The following is a 12,209-nucleotide window of genomic DNA, read 5'->3' as shown; positions in this document are numbered from 1 at the left end:
AAAGAAGAGAGAGATTCGTCATTTTTGTTAACAGGCCTACCACTGTTGTCAAGCAAAATTGAGACGATTGAGTTGTCACGCAATCATGAGGGAGTGAACAGGGAAGCAACAGGAGGAGGCAGTAGCTACTACACACACTGATAAACTGGTTGTGGGGCCGCCAGTCTTGAGGATTCAGCGTGCAGAGGTGTTGTTGTACTAAGCGCTGGAGTGCCTGCAGTTGTGGAACGGAGTATAATTTGCCATACGCAGGCCATGATGTCATCGCTCTAGAGACGCTGTTCGATGGCTGGCAGTAGTAATTATTTTAGAGAGGAGGCAGCATGGCAACTTTCTTCAGCCACCTTAGAAGGTAGAGACGCTGTTTGGTCATGTGGTCCATGACGGAGTCCGAGTGATGTAGTCGCTGATGCAGAAGCTGAAACATGGTGCTCTCTCTACTGCAGTCACTGGTTGATGGGATCCGGGGTTCAATGTTCCGTCCTCATTTTATATAGGTCTTCCAAAAGGTCAAGCAATGAGCAAAATTTCCTTTGTTTTGCTAACGTTGAGGGATGGTTGTCATGACTACCACAATGCGAGTCACATACCTGCTCTAAGACTGACTCGGTCATTGTTGGTTATCCGGCCTGACAGACGTGGTGTTGTGCAAATCTACGCAGGGTCATCGGGTGAACCAGGAGAGTACAGGCAGAGGACTGAGTGACATCACCCCTGGGGGGTCACTCTTGTGTTGATTAATGTCCTCGCTTAACCTTAACTGTCTGCACTCTACAGAGCAGGTAGCGCACGGATAGCGCCACGGATGCCCCCCTATGTTTTCTCGTTTCACACTCTATGCTTATTTCGATCGTAGTCCAAGCCTAGAAGCATCAGAGGCTATGTATTCTATCAATGAATTATTGATTAATTATGTCAAAGAACAAAAAACAGCTTGCTTTCAAAAGCATCATGGCAAGCAAGTCATCTACGATGCGATCTGAAAAATAGAATACATTTAGAAACATACTTGTGAACTAATGGCCACCAGCCCCCAATTCAAAATTTGCTGGGGGCGGAGCGGATCTTTAAAAAGATGATTGTTACACAGGCGGAAGAGGTCATACTGAGGCAGCGCAATTGTACAGGATTCGATTATTGAGCTATACATCAACCCATAAGGCATGCAAAGGACCAATTATGCTAGAGAGACAATAAACTTTTTTGATTCACAGCAACCTGTTTATTTACGGCCAAGTAGCAATATGTTAAGCTATCACAACTTCGGAACCGACATAAAAGATATAAGTCACTAAAGCCAGAGAAAAAACTTATCATATGAATCTAGTCGTGCGTTATATACAATGATATAGTTAATATGTAATGGAGCCGTGGGGACTAGCATATTAGAGAACAAAACTGTTACATACTCTCTAGGGTCTGTATGACTGCAATCACAGGTTCTAAATGCCTAGGAAAGCCCCACAAATGTCAGGGCTAGGCAAAATTGAACATAACGTCCTGTGATGAGTCAAGCAGCCAAATATAGCAATAACAGGCAAAACTGAACTGAAACAGTCAAAATCGACGAAGAAAGGTGCACTCATCATAAATATATGCGGTACAACACAGGCGACACGATGATGAACACAAATCAGTGCATCGCACAAAGTTTCAGGATGTTTGTTTTAACAGTCTTTACGTGTTTTCGGCTGGCAGTGCTGCGTATGAGACATGGCACTAATTATGGAGGCAATTAGATGTATCGACATTTACCGAATACCAAGAATCAACATAGCCCACTCCATCGCTGCGCCCTGCAGAAGGGTCTAGCCGCGAGGGACACAGATGTGTAACATAACCGAAGGCAAAAAGATATAGAATGTTATTTATTTTGGACTCGTATTGCTTTAATAGATTCTCCACATCTGAACAGGTATCCTGGTAAACATCAATATTCAATCACATAGATGGCATGGAATTAGGCGATGGAGCGGAGATTTTGTTCTACATGAATTAGGAATCACCATAATTAATACACTTCGAAACACAATCTGTTGCCAAATTAGATTATACGATGATTTCTACAGTAGCCCAAAACCTTCGAGTAAGGGCAATTGGTAACTTGGGATCAATTTCTGTGGACACTTCACCTAGTCACCATAAGCTCCAATAACTATCGGCTAAGATTCTTAACTTGTACCACCAATAATACAGGTGGGATCATGCATAGTATAAGAATGAGACTCCTATAGACCCTAATGGCACCAGATCACTGTGATTGGTGATTTAGTTAGCTGAATATTTGGGAAAGAGTGTATATGCTGTTACTAGTGCTACATACATTAATGTGCTCACGTCGCGTGCTACATCTCTCTCGCAGGAGTACCTGAAACACGCTAGAGAGAGTTATAGGTCCAGCATTGTGTCATGTATAACAGTTGAATATTGGTTATTAACGCAATAGTTTACCAACAATATATCAACTTAATCAGCAATATAAGGAGATTTGTGGAACGTCATTGGTAGAAACTACTCCGAGTCTATTATATCTATAGCGCGACTGTTGCTCCACTTCATGTACATTCTATAAAATAATCGCTTGTTAGGTCGCTACAGGCTATAGTTTTGGCAAGTCGATACGGACATGTACTCTGGTTAATGGGATAGTCTCGTACTCAAACCTCTTTGGGAACTAGGCCAGCAGAACAACATGTTTTCTCAACATATATGTGGCTGTATGACGAGAGCGAGGGATGTAATCTTCCACGATTACTGGATTATCATTCACACCGCAGAATCGAGTAAAGGGATAACACACCAGTGTACAAATCCAGGCTACAATAAAGTTTTACATACACTAAGTTGTACATTGCTGCATATAAATTAAGAATCAAGACTTGGAAAATTTCACAGAAACAGTTTGTAAAATAGATTAAATTAAATTTAATAGAAATAAATCTAATACAGTTCGAAAATTAAAATCCAGAAGCCGCATATTATCTGAAGAGGCCATTTATAGCTGAATCAGTGGCTAGAATCTTTGATTCAGAATAAGCATTCTAGGTCTGTCTTGCAGTCATGGCGAATCGATGAAATAGGGTGCACTCCCTCGTGCGAGCTTTATTGACATGTCAATTGGCCAGGTGTCAGAATCTCGCCTGAGCACTCGCATTGTACCTTACTCTCAACGCTTGCAGACATCGAAGTCAGAGGGGCGCGAAAATGTCGGCCACTTGCATCTGCATATTGGAGAGACACGCAATAGAATATTATTCTTCTGCTATAATATTTAACTGGATCCAGGTATACTAGATGTATCATTCAATGATTGCTGAAAATCCTGACAGAGAGATTGCTCCAACTCTCAAAAAAGATTCCTGTTTACTCTCGCACAGATCAAAGACGCATCCAAAAACCGAGGAGATAATAACGAATTGTAGAAGCACTTCCACTTAACGCCTAGTTCCCAATCTAATGTAATACACACACCACACAGCTAGAAGGAATGGAGCATATATCTTCGCAAAGCACACGGCTGAGTTTTAATTTGAGGAGAAACCAAAACTTTCATCTGTACAAACAATATTTTTTAAACCAAAAGGGTGAAAACACGAGACGTATACCCTAAACACCATTCGCGACCAAAAGAAGATTAATCTGCAGTTAACCATTTGGGCATTATCCGTGCGTACAAGGAAGGAGAGAATCGCGTACTGCTGTATCACATAAGAAAATCGAGAATCGTAATCTTTCTGAGGTTTGACAAAGATGTTTTATGAATAAGATGCTAAATTATATCAAGATCCATAGAATCACCAAACCAGCAGAGAGCGTGACCCCCTGTAATTATTCCTTTCGGAATATGCGTCTTTGGGTGGACTAAGTGGACTATATCGAAGTACGAGTGAAAGTGCTAAATCTAATTAGGGTAAAATACCACACGTTATGATTTGAGAACAATGATGCTCCAATAAATATTGCCGAACAATTTTCTCGAATACAAAAAACATAAATGTTAACCTTGAAAGGGCCACATAGCACAATGGTGAGACTAAAGCCACTGCTCCAAAACCAGGCCATTAAAAAAAAGCCAGACTATGGTTTGCAACTGCACATAGGGCGTACAGGTCATACAGATTGTACAAATGTTGGGTAGATATATTTTCTCATCACTAATATTACTCCTATTTTTGTCTGATCCTGGGGTAATTGTAGCAAAAGAAAAAAAACTCATATGCGTTGGGAAACATGGTGAAAAATATGCGGTTGAGGTCTACTGTTTGGTGGGCTAGTTGTGGTCGCATCTAATAGGCTAACTATAGAAATAAAATATTCGTTGTTTTCTGCTTTGGGCTGTCAAAGGAAAAAAAAGAGGAGGCATTGTCTAAGCACTAGAAAAAAAGGAATAATCGAGTCAGACGCAAAGGACCCGTGAATGAGCAGGTATCTGTAACAATCGGGCGCATTGCGCAGGTATAACAATGAGAGGTCGATCGCGGGGCTTACTTTGCTGGCACAGAGCGAGGAGTGGTCACCTCATCAAACAGCCCTGGGGAATTGGGGGATATTTTTTTGGAACCAGAGGAAAGAGCTGGCCCTGACTGGCTCTCGCTACCTACACAAAATGAGATCTTGTCCATAGCCAGATGTGGTCAGGCATCCGCAGAGAAGAACATTTATGCTGGATATATTCGGAACGCCAAACATCGCAATCTGCAGACATGGCCTCATTCCAGAGAAAGGTTTTTAATAGCGTACTGGCATGCGTGCGGCCGATAATTGATTGGTGCTCTTCGCAAATGGATCCAACTATTAACAATGCATCCACACCAAGCATAACACATCCGACCATTAAAGTTGGACCAATGTTCCTGCATGGGAGACAATGCGTTTAACTATGTGACAACAAATCCAAGTCAAGAGAGTATATGGATTTTGAGATGTCGCGACCTATAGTCTACCCATCAAGTCACCTTAACTCCCCATGAGACGGAGCCCCAATATCCCAGAGTTAATCTTATAGAGAACCAATCTGGTCGCGGGACCCAAAGAATGAACAATCAATGTGGGCAAATATTGCGAGCGTGGAACGAGCGGCGCCGGTAAACAATCAATACGAGATACAATGACTCATTGATTATTCATACCAGACACTTGTCATGTACACGTAAATAGAGCACATAGGGCCTAGAAAGGTGAATTTTCAGACACGCAATACTTTACTGATGTGGGTGAGACAATCGTGTCTTCTGTGGTATACTCTATTACCCCACTCCCTGGTACCTGGGCATCATTGGAGCCATGTTCAGACTGGGGAACGGTGGTCACAAAATGTATGATGATGTACTGACCAAACTGCGTGCTATAAGTTGAAAGCCACATTAAGATTAGAAATGAGAGCATATATGATACTTGACCCAATAAATATTGTAGCTTTATAGTAGATAGAGTGTTGATGAATGGACAGTACTTATAACTGACTCATTGAGGGTAAATTCAATTTCTATTGGTCAAAAAAAATTATAAATATAATTGGTCACCCGTTGCAATTTTGGAAGTATAGACAAACTGGAGCAAATAATGTTCAGTGTATTGAATGAGGAACATATAATACATCAGAGGCTGAAAGGAAATCATATAACTCTACATCACTGGTAACTTTCTAACTATTCTCGTCCCAATTGTGCATACTTGTGAACGATTATCACGTAGTTCTGTGAAAATAAAGTGGGAGTACCTAGCCTGTGTAAACATTGTGACTTCCATGGATACACTGACAGGGCTGGCAGAGATCTGCTTGGGGTAAATAACTAAAAGGAGTAGGAAGAATGCTCTAGGTGATGTAAAATAATGGGAAATAACTGGATAATATGCTTGGACTATAGAATGCTCAATGCTAATTTAGATAGTGCGTGTATACTTCACTTGTCATTATTCTGTAGCGATCGTTTGTGCAGCAAAATCGAGGCGACTCAACAAGAGTAGAAGTTCTTCGATGATATACGAATCAACGCAAAGTAAAGATCTTTATTCTCAAAACCACGAGAACCTCGAGCTGGATGTACCCTCACCGACACGTTTCGTACATGCTAATTGAGGTCTAAATTCTTTAGCAATATTATGCTTCAGGAATCGTTAGTGGTCACTAAGGAGTGACCAAGCACAAAAAGGGGGAGTCACGAATTGCAATTTATTGCAAAGTCTCTTTGCCATGGGAAATGAACTGAAATTCCCCCCAAAAACATTTCCCACTGGCGTTTCAGCCCTGCCACAAAGGGACCCTAGCTGACATTCCATGTCAAGTTGATTCTCTTGTGTAACACAACGGCTGTGAGTGTAGAACTTGATGGCGCCTACGGACCAATTTGTCTTCGCATGCATCACTATATCTCCTTTGTATTGGTTCTGCTTTCGCACCCATTCTCCTTCGAAGGGTTCGATAAGTACGGAGTAAGCAAATTCAAGTGAAAAAGCGTGCTAAAATGGAATGGCGTGCTGGTAAACACTGCATTTGGGGAATGATCTATCCAAAAATGTTTTGGGTCCGCCTCCTGCTCCAAGACTCATACAACTTTATCAAGGCGGGAACACCCTAAACAACAGTGACCAACCAACACATTGCCACCCACCAGTCAAATGGCAAGGAAAAAGGGCTTTGGCAGGCACGGTACCTGAAGAGAGACCTTGGGTCATCTCGTTCTTACAGGGAATCAAGCGATATGGTTATACTGCACTAGAACTGGCAGTAAAGGAAAAACTTCCCAAAGTAATGGCACCGATCCTAATTACAATGCTCGCTATTTGTAATGAGAAACATCAACAGATGCGCAGAGAACATAGTCAGAGGGAGTAGCGGGGTTGGTTCTCCGAGATTGGAGTTGTGAAGAACACTCTAGGTTCTTTGTCTACCAGAGAAAGAAAGCTCCAGTAAGCGCGTCGTACGGGGCTTAAACAAAAGTTTGTCTCCTAAAGTTGTATTCAGGCTGCGGGAATCGGCGGGCGAAATGCAAAAATAGCCACCCTGTGTCCACAGCAGAAACAAAGTCCAGCCTCTGAATGTGTGCCCTAATAACGACTGTAGTTGTGGAACCCGCAATAACACGTAAGCTGTGACTTCTAGAGATTCAACGTACTATCGTAAGTAACGGGGTGAATCGTTGGAAGTATTAAATTTGGTGTGAGACCCATGCCAGGTGAACCAGGCACTGTAGAAAGTCTGATGTCATTTCGGTGAAACGCACAGTGAGATGGAGGATAGGGACCATTTCTGGTCCAGGGGCTATGGCACTTGGGTGTCAGAGGAAGAAGAGAGGGCAATAGCACAAATAGAAGGGTCGCGGGACTCCGCTCTCTACTCGGGACCTCAGAAAAAACATAACGGTGCCTAACGACAGACTGATATCTAACGTGTTTCGAAGAGGTTAAAAGGATCGGGATTGGTGGCACAATTTGCTCGAAGCGAACTGGGGTACCCTTACGATTCATTTATCGTCGTGAATGAGGGATCCGCTCTTCTTCCAGACTTGTGGTTTGAAGCGAAGCATCCAGTAAAAACAAAAGCTGTCCGGCTAGAACGAAAAAGCAACCTGACAGGCCGCAGGTACCATAAAACTAAGCCTGGTCCTTGGCGGATGGGTTTTAGGCCTAACGGGGGGAATAAAGTGTAAAGCGAGCATCCTGAGACCAGGGTCCCAAAACCGTGTGAATTTTTGCTTTATCTCAGCCAAGGGAGTGGGTCATAAAATCTCACGGCAATTTTGCCCCCTCCAAGAACACCAGCCCCATGCAATCACTAAGGAATTTGGGGACCCACGGACATCCCAGGGAGGAGCAACATTCTCGGGACAGAGCGCCTTCCAGGGAAACAGTTTGCTGACGAATCAATGAGGCGCTTGGTTTCGGCGCCCCAGCATGAGGAGGCACCGCTACCGCATAGGAGGCAAAAACACAACGGACCGCGCACAATAGGCGGGTGAACTAAAACACTAACAGCCAAGGCATGGCCTGATTATGGGCGGGAAGAATGGGCTGCCATCCAGTCAGGAAATGCTGGCCTCGAAAACAGAAGTTCATTTAGGGCCAGCTAATAGAAATTACCAGGTGTTCGGATGAAATCAAAATTGCACCAGAGTTCCACTGTGAAGAAGAATGGTCACCCCCGAAACTGAGCAATACTACTCTGATCATTGGCGATCAACTTGCTTATTGGGTACTATGTCAATAACCCAGTTCCATGGTTTTACACTATATGTAATGGACTGGGCCTTTGCATGTTTTACAAATCCTTAAAATACTCTTCAGAAAGGTATGGATACTTTGACCTCCAGGTAGTAAAAGCATCCGACAAGGAAATTCTTAAACCAAAAGAAGCGATGTGAAGAGTCAGCAAACTTGGTGTGGGAATAAATTTAATATTTCCCCATGGTTCACACTCTCAACACTTTTGAGTTCCCAAAACCGACTGTACATACCCAAGAGCAGCTGCACCGCGCAACTCGGGACACGGGAGCGCAATGCCGCAAAGGATCCGCCAAGGCGACTTGGCTGGCTGAGGCACTACAGGGCAGGCATACACAGTGCAGAGCATCGGGCACTGGCTGAATGGCTAAGCACGCCCCTTTAAAGAGAGCCCTTTGTCAGAATCAGCTCCGCTATGAATAGACTGCTCCGCATTTGAGAGTGTGGTGGGAAGTCTGTAGCAGCATTCTTCTCCAGTCATCAAGACTGTTGTCCATTTTTAAGCCATTGCAATGCCTAATTGGAGAAATATGTGCTTGATCCTAGAAATAAATTTGGATAGCTCTTTACCCTCAATTTGCATAGGCAGAGCCTACATTACCGGGCTTATCCAAGACGCCAGTGGTAGCATGTCAACACCATCCGGTGGTAGAGATGGCGCACGGAATCCCTCCCAGACAACCCTCCCTCTGAAACAGGCCAAAGCAAGCTTCCATACCCCCCATGCTGGGTCCAGTTCTGAATTAGGCAGGCCTTAGATTGGCCCTCACCACGGAATCGAAGCGACAGCACAGACTAAGTCCTTCACGATAGGGAGTTCAGAGTACAGGCGGCAGAACGGGACGGCAGCTCCTCTCAGGATACCAGTCAAAGACAGAAAGTTTTGGCAGGGTATGGAAAAGCTTAATGAATGGGGATTTCACATGGTATTTTGAAAGGCTAATTACAGTTCCTGTAAGCAGGCTGTTTTTTAATGAAGTACTAACTTGTCAAATGACATCTTATCTAACTGTCGCTATGGTTTATGAGTTTAAGAATAACAACCATAAACCGGGGAGCAATGAGGATGAACGAGGCATCTTCTAGGAACAAGGGGGCAACAAAAGTTTTCTGGAATCCCAAACAGCGAGCTATATCTCGGTATGGCTCCCTAGATACAAACCCTCGTAGGAAAATCCTCGCACTATACAATAACTTCTAGTGAGACTGACCTACCTTAATTGGGCGATCATTTTCTTTCTTTCTTTCTTATCTTCCCGGACTCATTATCTGTCTTCCTGGGTCATTTGGGTATCCTATTTTTTAAAAGTACATCTTGACTAATGCTGCTGCGTCCTTTGTTTATTGACGTATTGAAAGAATCATTTTTAGCCCAGCAAGAACAGGGTCCAGGTTTACAGTTGGGCTTAAGCTCATTTTCTTGATGCTTGTGCACCTTAATGGGTAACAACTGGACAGTTTTCAGTGAACGAACTAGCTAGCCAGACTCTCACATCTTTGTAGGGCTTATAGCTAATCTGACAAGATGCACAGCAGGAACTGCATAGAAAGACATATTTTGGTAGTATGTGGTTGATGGATTTTCAGCGTCAGTTAGTCTACACAAGAATGTGATATCGTAGAAGGTATGGCTAGTGCATAACGCACATCATTATAGGAATTTGAAAAGCTACAAGTTAACGGTGGAAAATGGACTGCACCGTAACTTTTTATAACTTTAGTTCATGCTGAACATGCTTAAATGCCACCTGAAATCAAACCTCCTTATTATGCCCACACTACACTCACCAGGCTCAATTAATTCTGGCCAGTGTCGTGTATACTCGCTGTGTTGTCTTGCAGTAGCAGCATCATATTGAAGGATCTGATCTCAAGCTACGGGGGGGTGTGGTAACTTGGTAAACACTAGTACGTGTATATCATGTGGGACATATGTTAGTCCACTACCCACACATCACAACCAACCAGATTGGTAATCCTTTTCTTCGTTCTCTCCCTCAGACGGGTGAGATCCATATCCAGGTGCCAACTATGGTGTGTCAGACCACGATGTTTGTGTTCCATTTGGGCGCCACAACACCAACTCAAAACACCAACGCCTCAGCCCATCACCACCAGCCACATATGGCAGAAAAGGTCGAAACCTTTAGTGTGCTTACCGAGGCACTCATTGGCTGGTGATGTTAACTTCTACCTGTTTCACACAGGTGTGACGGAGAGCGCCAGTGTATCGTCAAGGTATCCAACTCCGTGTTCGGCGACCCCTGTGTCGGAACCTTTAAGTACTTGGATGTGGCTTACACCTGTTACTGAATGTGAGTGTTGTATATGTTCATGCTCACATGACTGGGAACTAGAATGCTGGTACTGATGGTTTGTCTTGCAGGATATCTTCCTGGGGAACCTGAAGATGTACAAGMCTTCTGGGATATCTTCATCAGGTCATGCTGTTTTCAACCAAATCAACTTCAATGACCATTGTAAAGCTGTATTTTGTGTAAGCATTTCTGAACTGTGGTTGTTGGTCTCAATTAAACGAAGCGGCTGAAGAAAAGAGTGTTTGCCTCTGGATATTCTAAATGTCACAATTATTACTGACCATGTGTCAATTCTCTCATTTCAGCTGACTCATTTGTACCTGCTGCTAACGTGCCTTTGTCTTGATGTTTGTATTCTGTGCCCACCTTTAGGCAGTTGTAGACAAGGTAAATACTCATGGTCATGGTGATCTGGATGGTCAAACTATTTATTAATACATTTGTAATTGCCTCTCAGATCACTGACAGGTAGTACCGTTGACTTATGGCAGCAGGCCTCATGGTCCTAATTTGTATGCGTCACCAGCTAATCTGGTCACAAAGCAGACCTGGACGGGTTAGACGTTATTATACAATGTGTAGAACCTACAAACGTGATCATTAAGTGATTGGATCAGGTCGAAGTGTAAATTTAGCTAGATGCTATTTCTTCTCTTAAACATACTTGCAGGGAAGCTACCCAACTACATCACATTAGTCCTCTAACAAATCTCAAAAATCTCTTCCCAACAATTTTGCAATCTGTATGGCACAGATGTCAACATCCTGGTCATCAAATGAAACTGGCATACATTCCTATTTATGCTATTTTCTTTCCTCTGCATGTTTTGGTCCTTCATATTGGGCAGACAGACCAGTTCCCTGCGTCCATTTTTGGAATAATGCAGTAATCAACTGGTTATAATCTTGGATTGAGCAGACATTTCCAAATAATTCTGATAACTCTACCATTCCAATTGACAATGTCATTTAAAAACAACAGATGCTTCTGGAAGTGGTGTTGGAGGGCCAGTAGGAAGCACCCTTTCCTCTGGTCTAAAAAATATCCCAATGACCGAGGGCAGTAGGGTGCCGTATTTTGGATGGGACGTTAAATGGGTGTCCTGACTGGGGTCACTAAAGGTCCCATGGCACTGATCGCAAGAGTAGGGGTGTTAACCCCAGTGTCCTGGATAAATTCTCAATCTGTCCTTCACACCATCTTGGCCACCTATTCATCCCCGGATTACAATTGGCTCATTCCTCCCCCTCTTCTACCCAGTAACTATTCCCAAGGTTGATGGTGAGAATGTGATCTCAGAAAACGAACTTGTTTAAATAAAACTAAACGAATTAATATACATAGGCACATTGTGTCTGGTTTAGGGTCCCAGATAAAGTTAAATATTTTTTGCTCTTATGATTTGAAAAACGAATCATCAGGAGTTCAGTCGTGGCCAAAAGATTTGATGACAAATATTAATTTCCATAACGTTTGCTGCTTCAGAGTCCTTAGATATTTTTGTCAGATGGTACTATGGAATACTGCATTAGTTACAAGCATTTCATAAGTGTCAAAGGCTTTTATTGACAATTACATGAAGTTGATGCAAAGAGTCAATATTTGCAGTGTTGACCCTTCTTTTTCAAGACCTCTGCAATCCACCCTGCTGTCAATTAACTTCTGGGTCT

The 12,209-nt window shown here is 43.0% G+C and overlaps 1 long non-coding RNA gene across 1 annotated transcript; it reads left to right on the top strand.

The window, feature by feature from the left end:
• Positions 1-10,426: 10,426 nt before the first annotated feature.
• Positions 10,427-10,818, top strand: LOC112078875 (uncharacterized). The gene is made up of 2 exons (XR_002895801.2): positions 10,427-10,535; positions 10,607-10,818. It is a non-coding gene; the product is annotated as an uncharacterized lncRNA (long non-coding RNA).
• The last annotated feature ends 1,391 nt before the right edge of the window (positions 10,819-12,209 follow it).

The sequence above is a fragment of the Salvelinus sp. IW2-2015 genome, unplaced genomic scaffold (genome assembly GCF_002910315.2).
Source record: "Salvelinus sp. IW2-2015 unplaced genomic scaffold, ASM291031v2 Un_scaffold6418, whole genome shotgun sequence".
Classification (NCBI taxonomy): domain Eukaryota; kingdom Metazoa; phylum Chordata; class Actinopteri; order Salmoniformes; family Salmonidae; genus Salvelinus; species Salvelinus sp. IW2-2015.
This window is presented reverse-complemented; position numbering and strand designations above follow the sequence as displayed.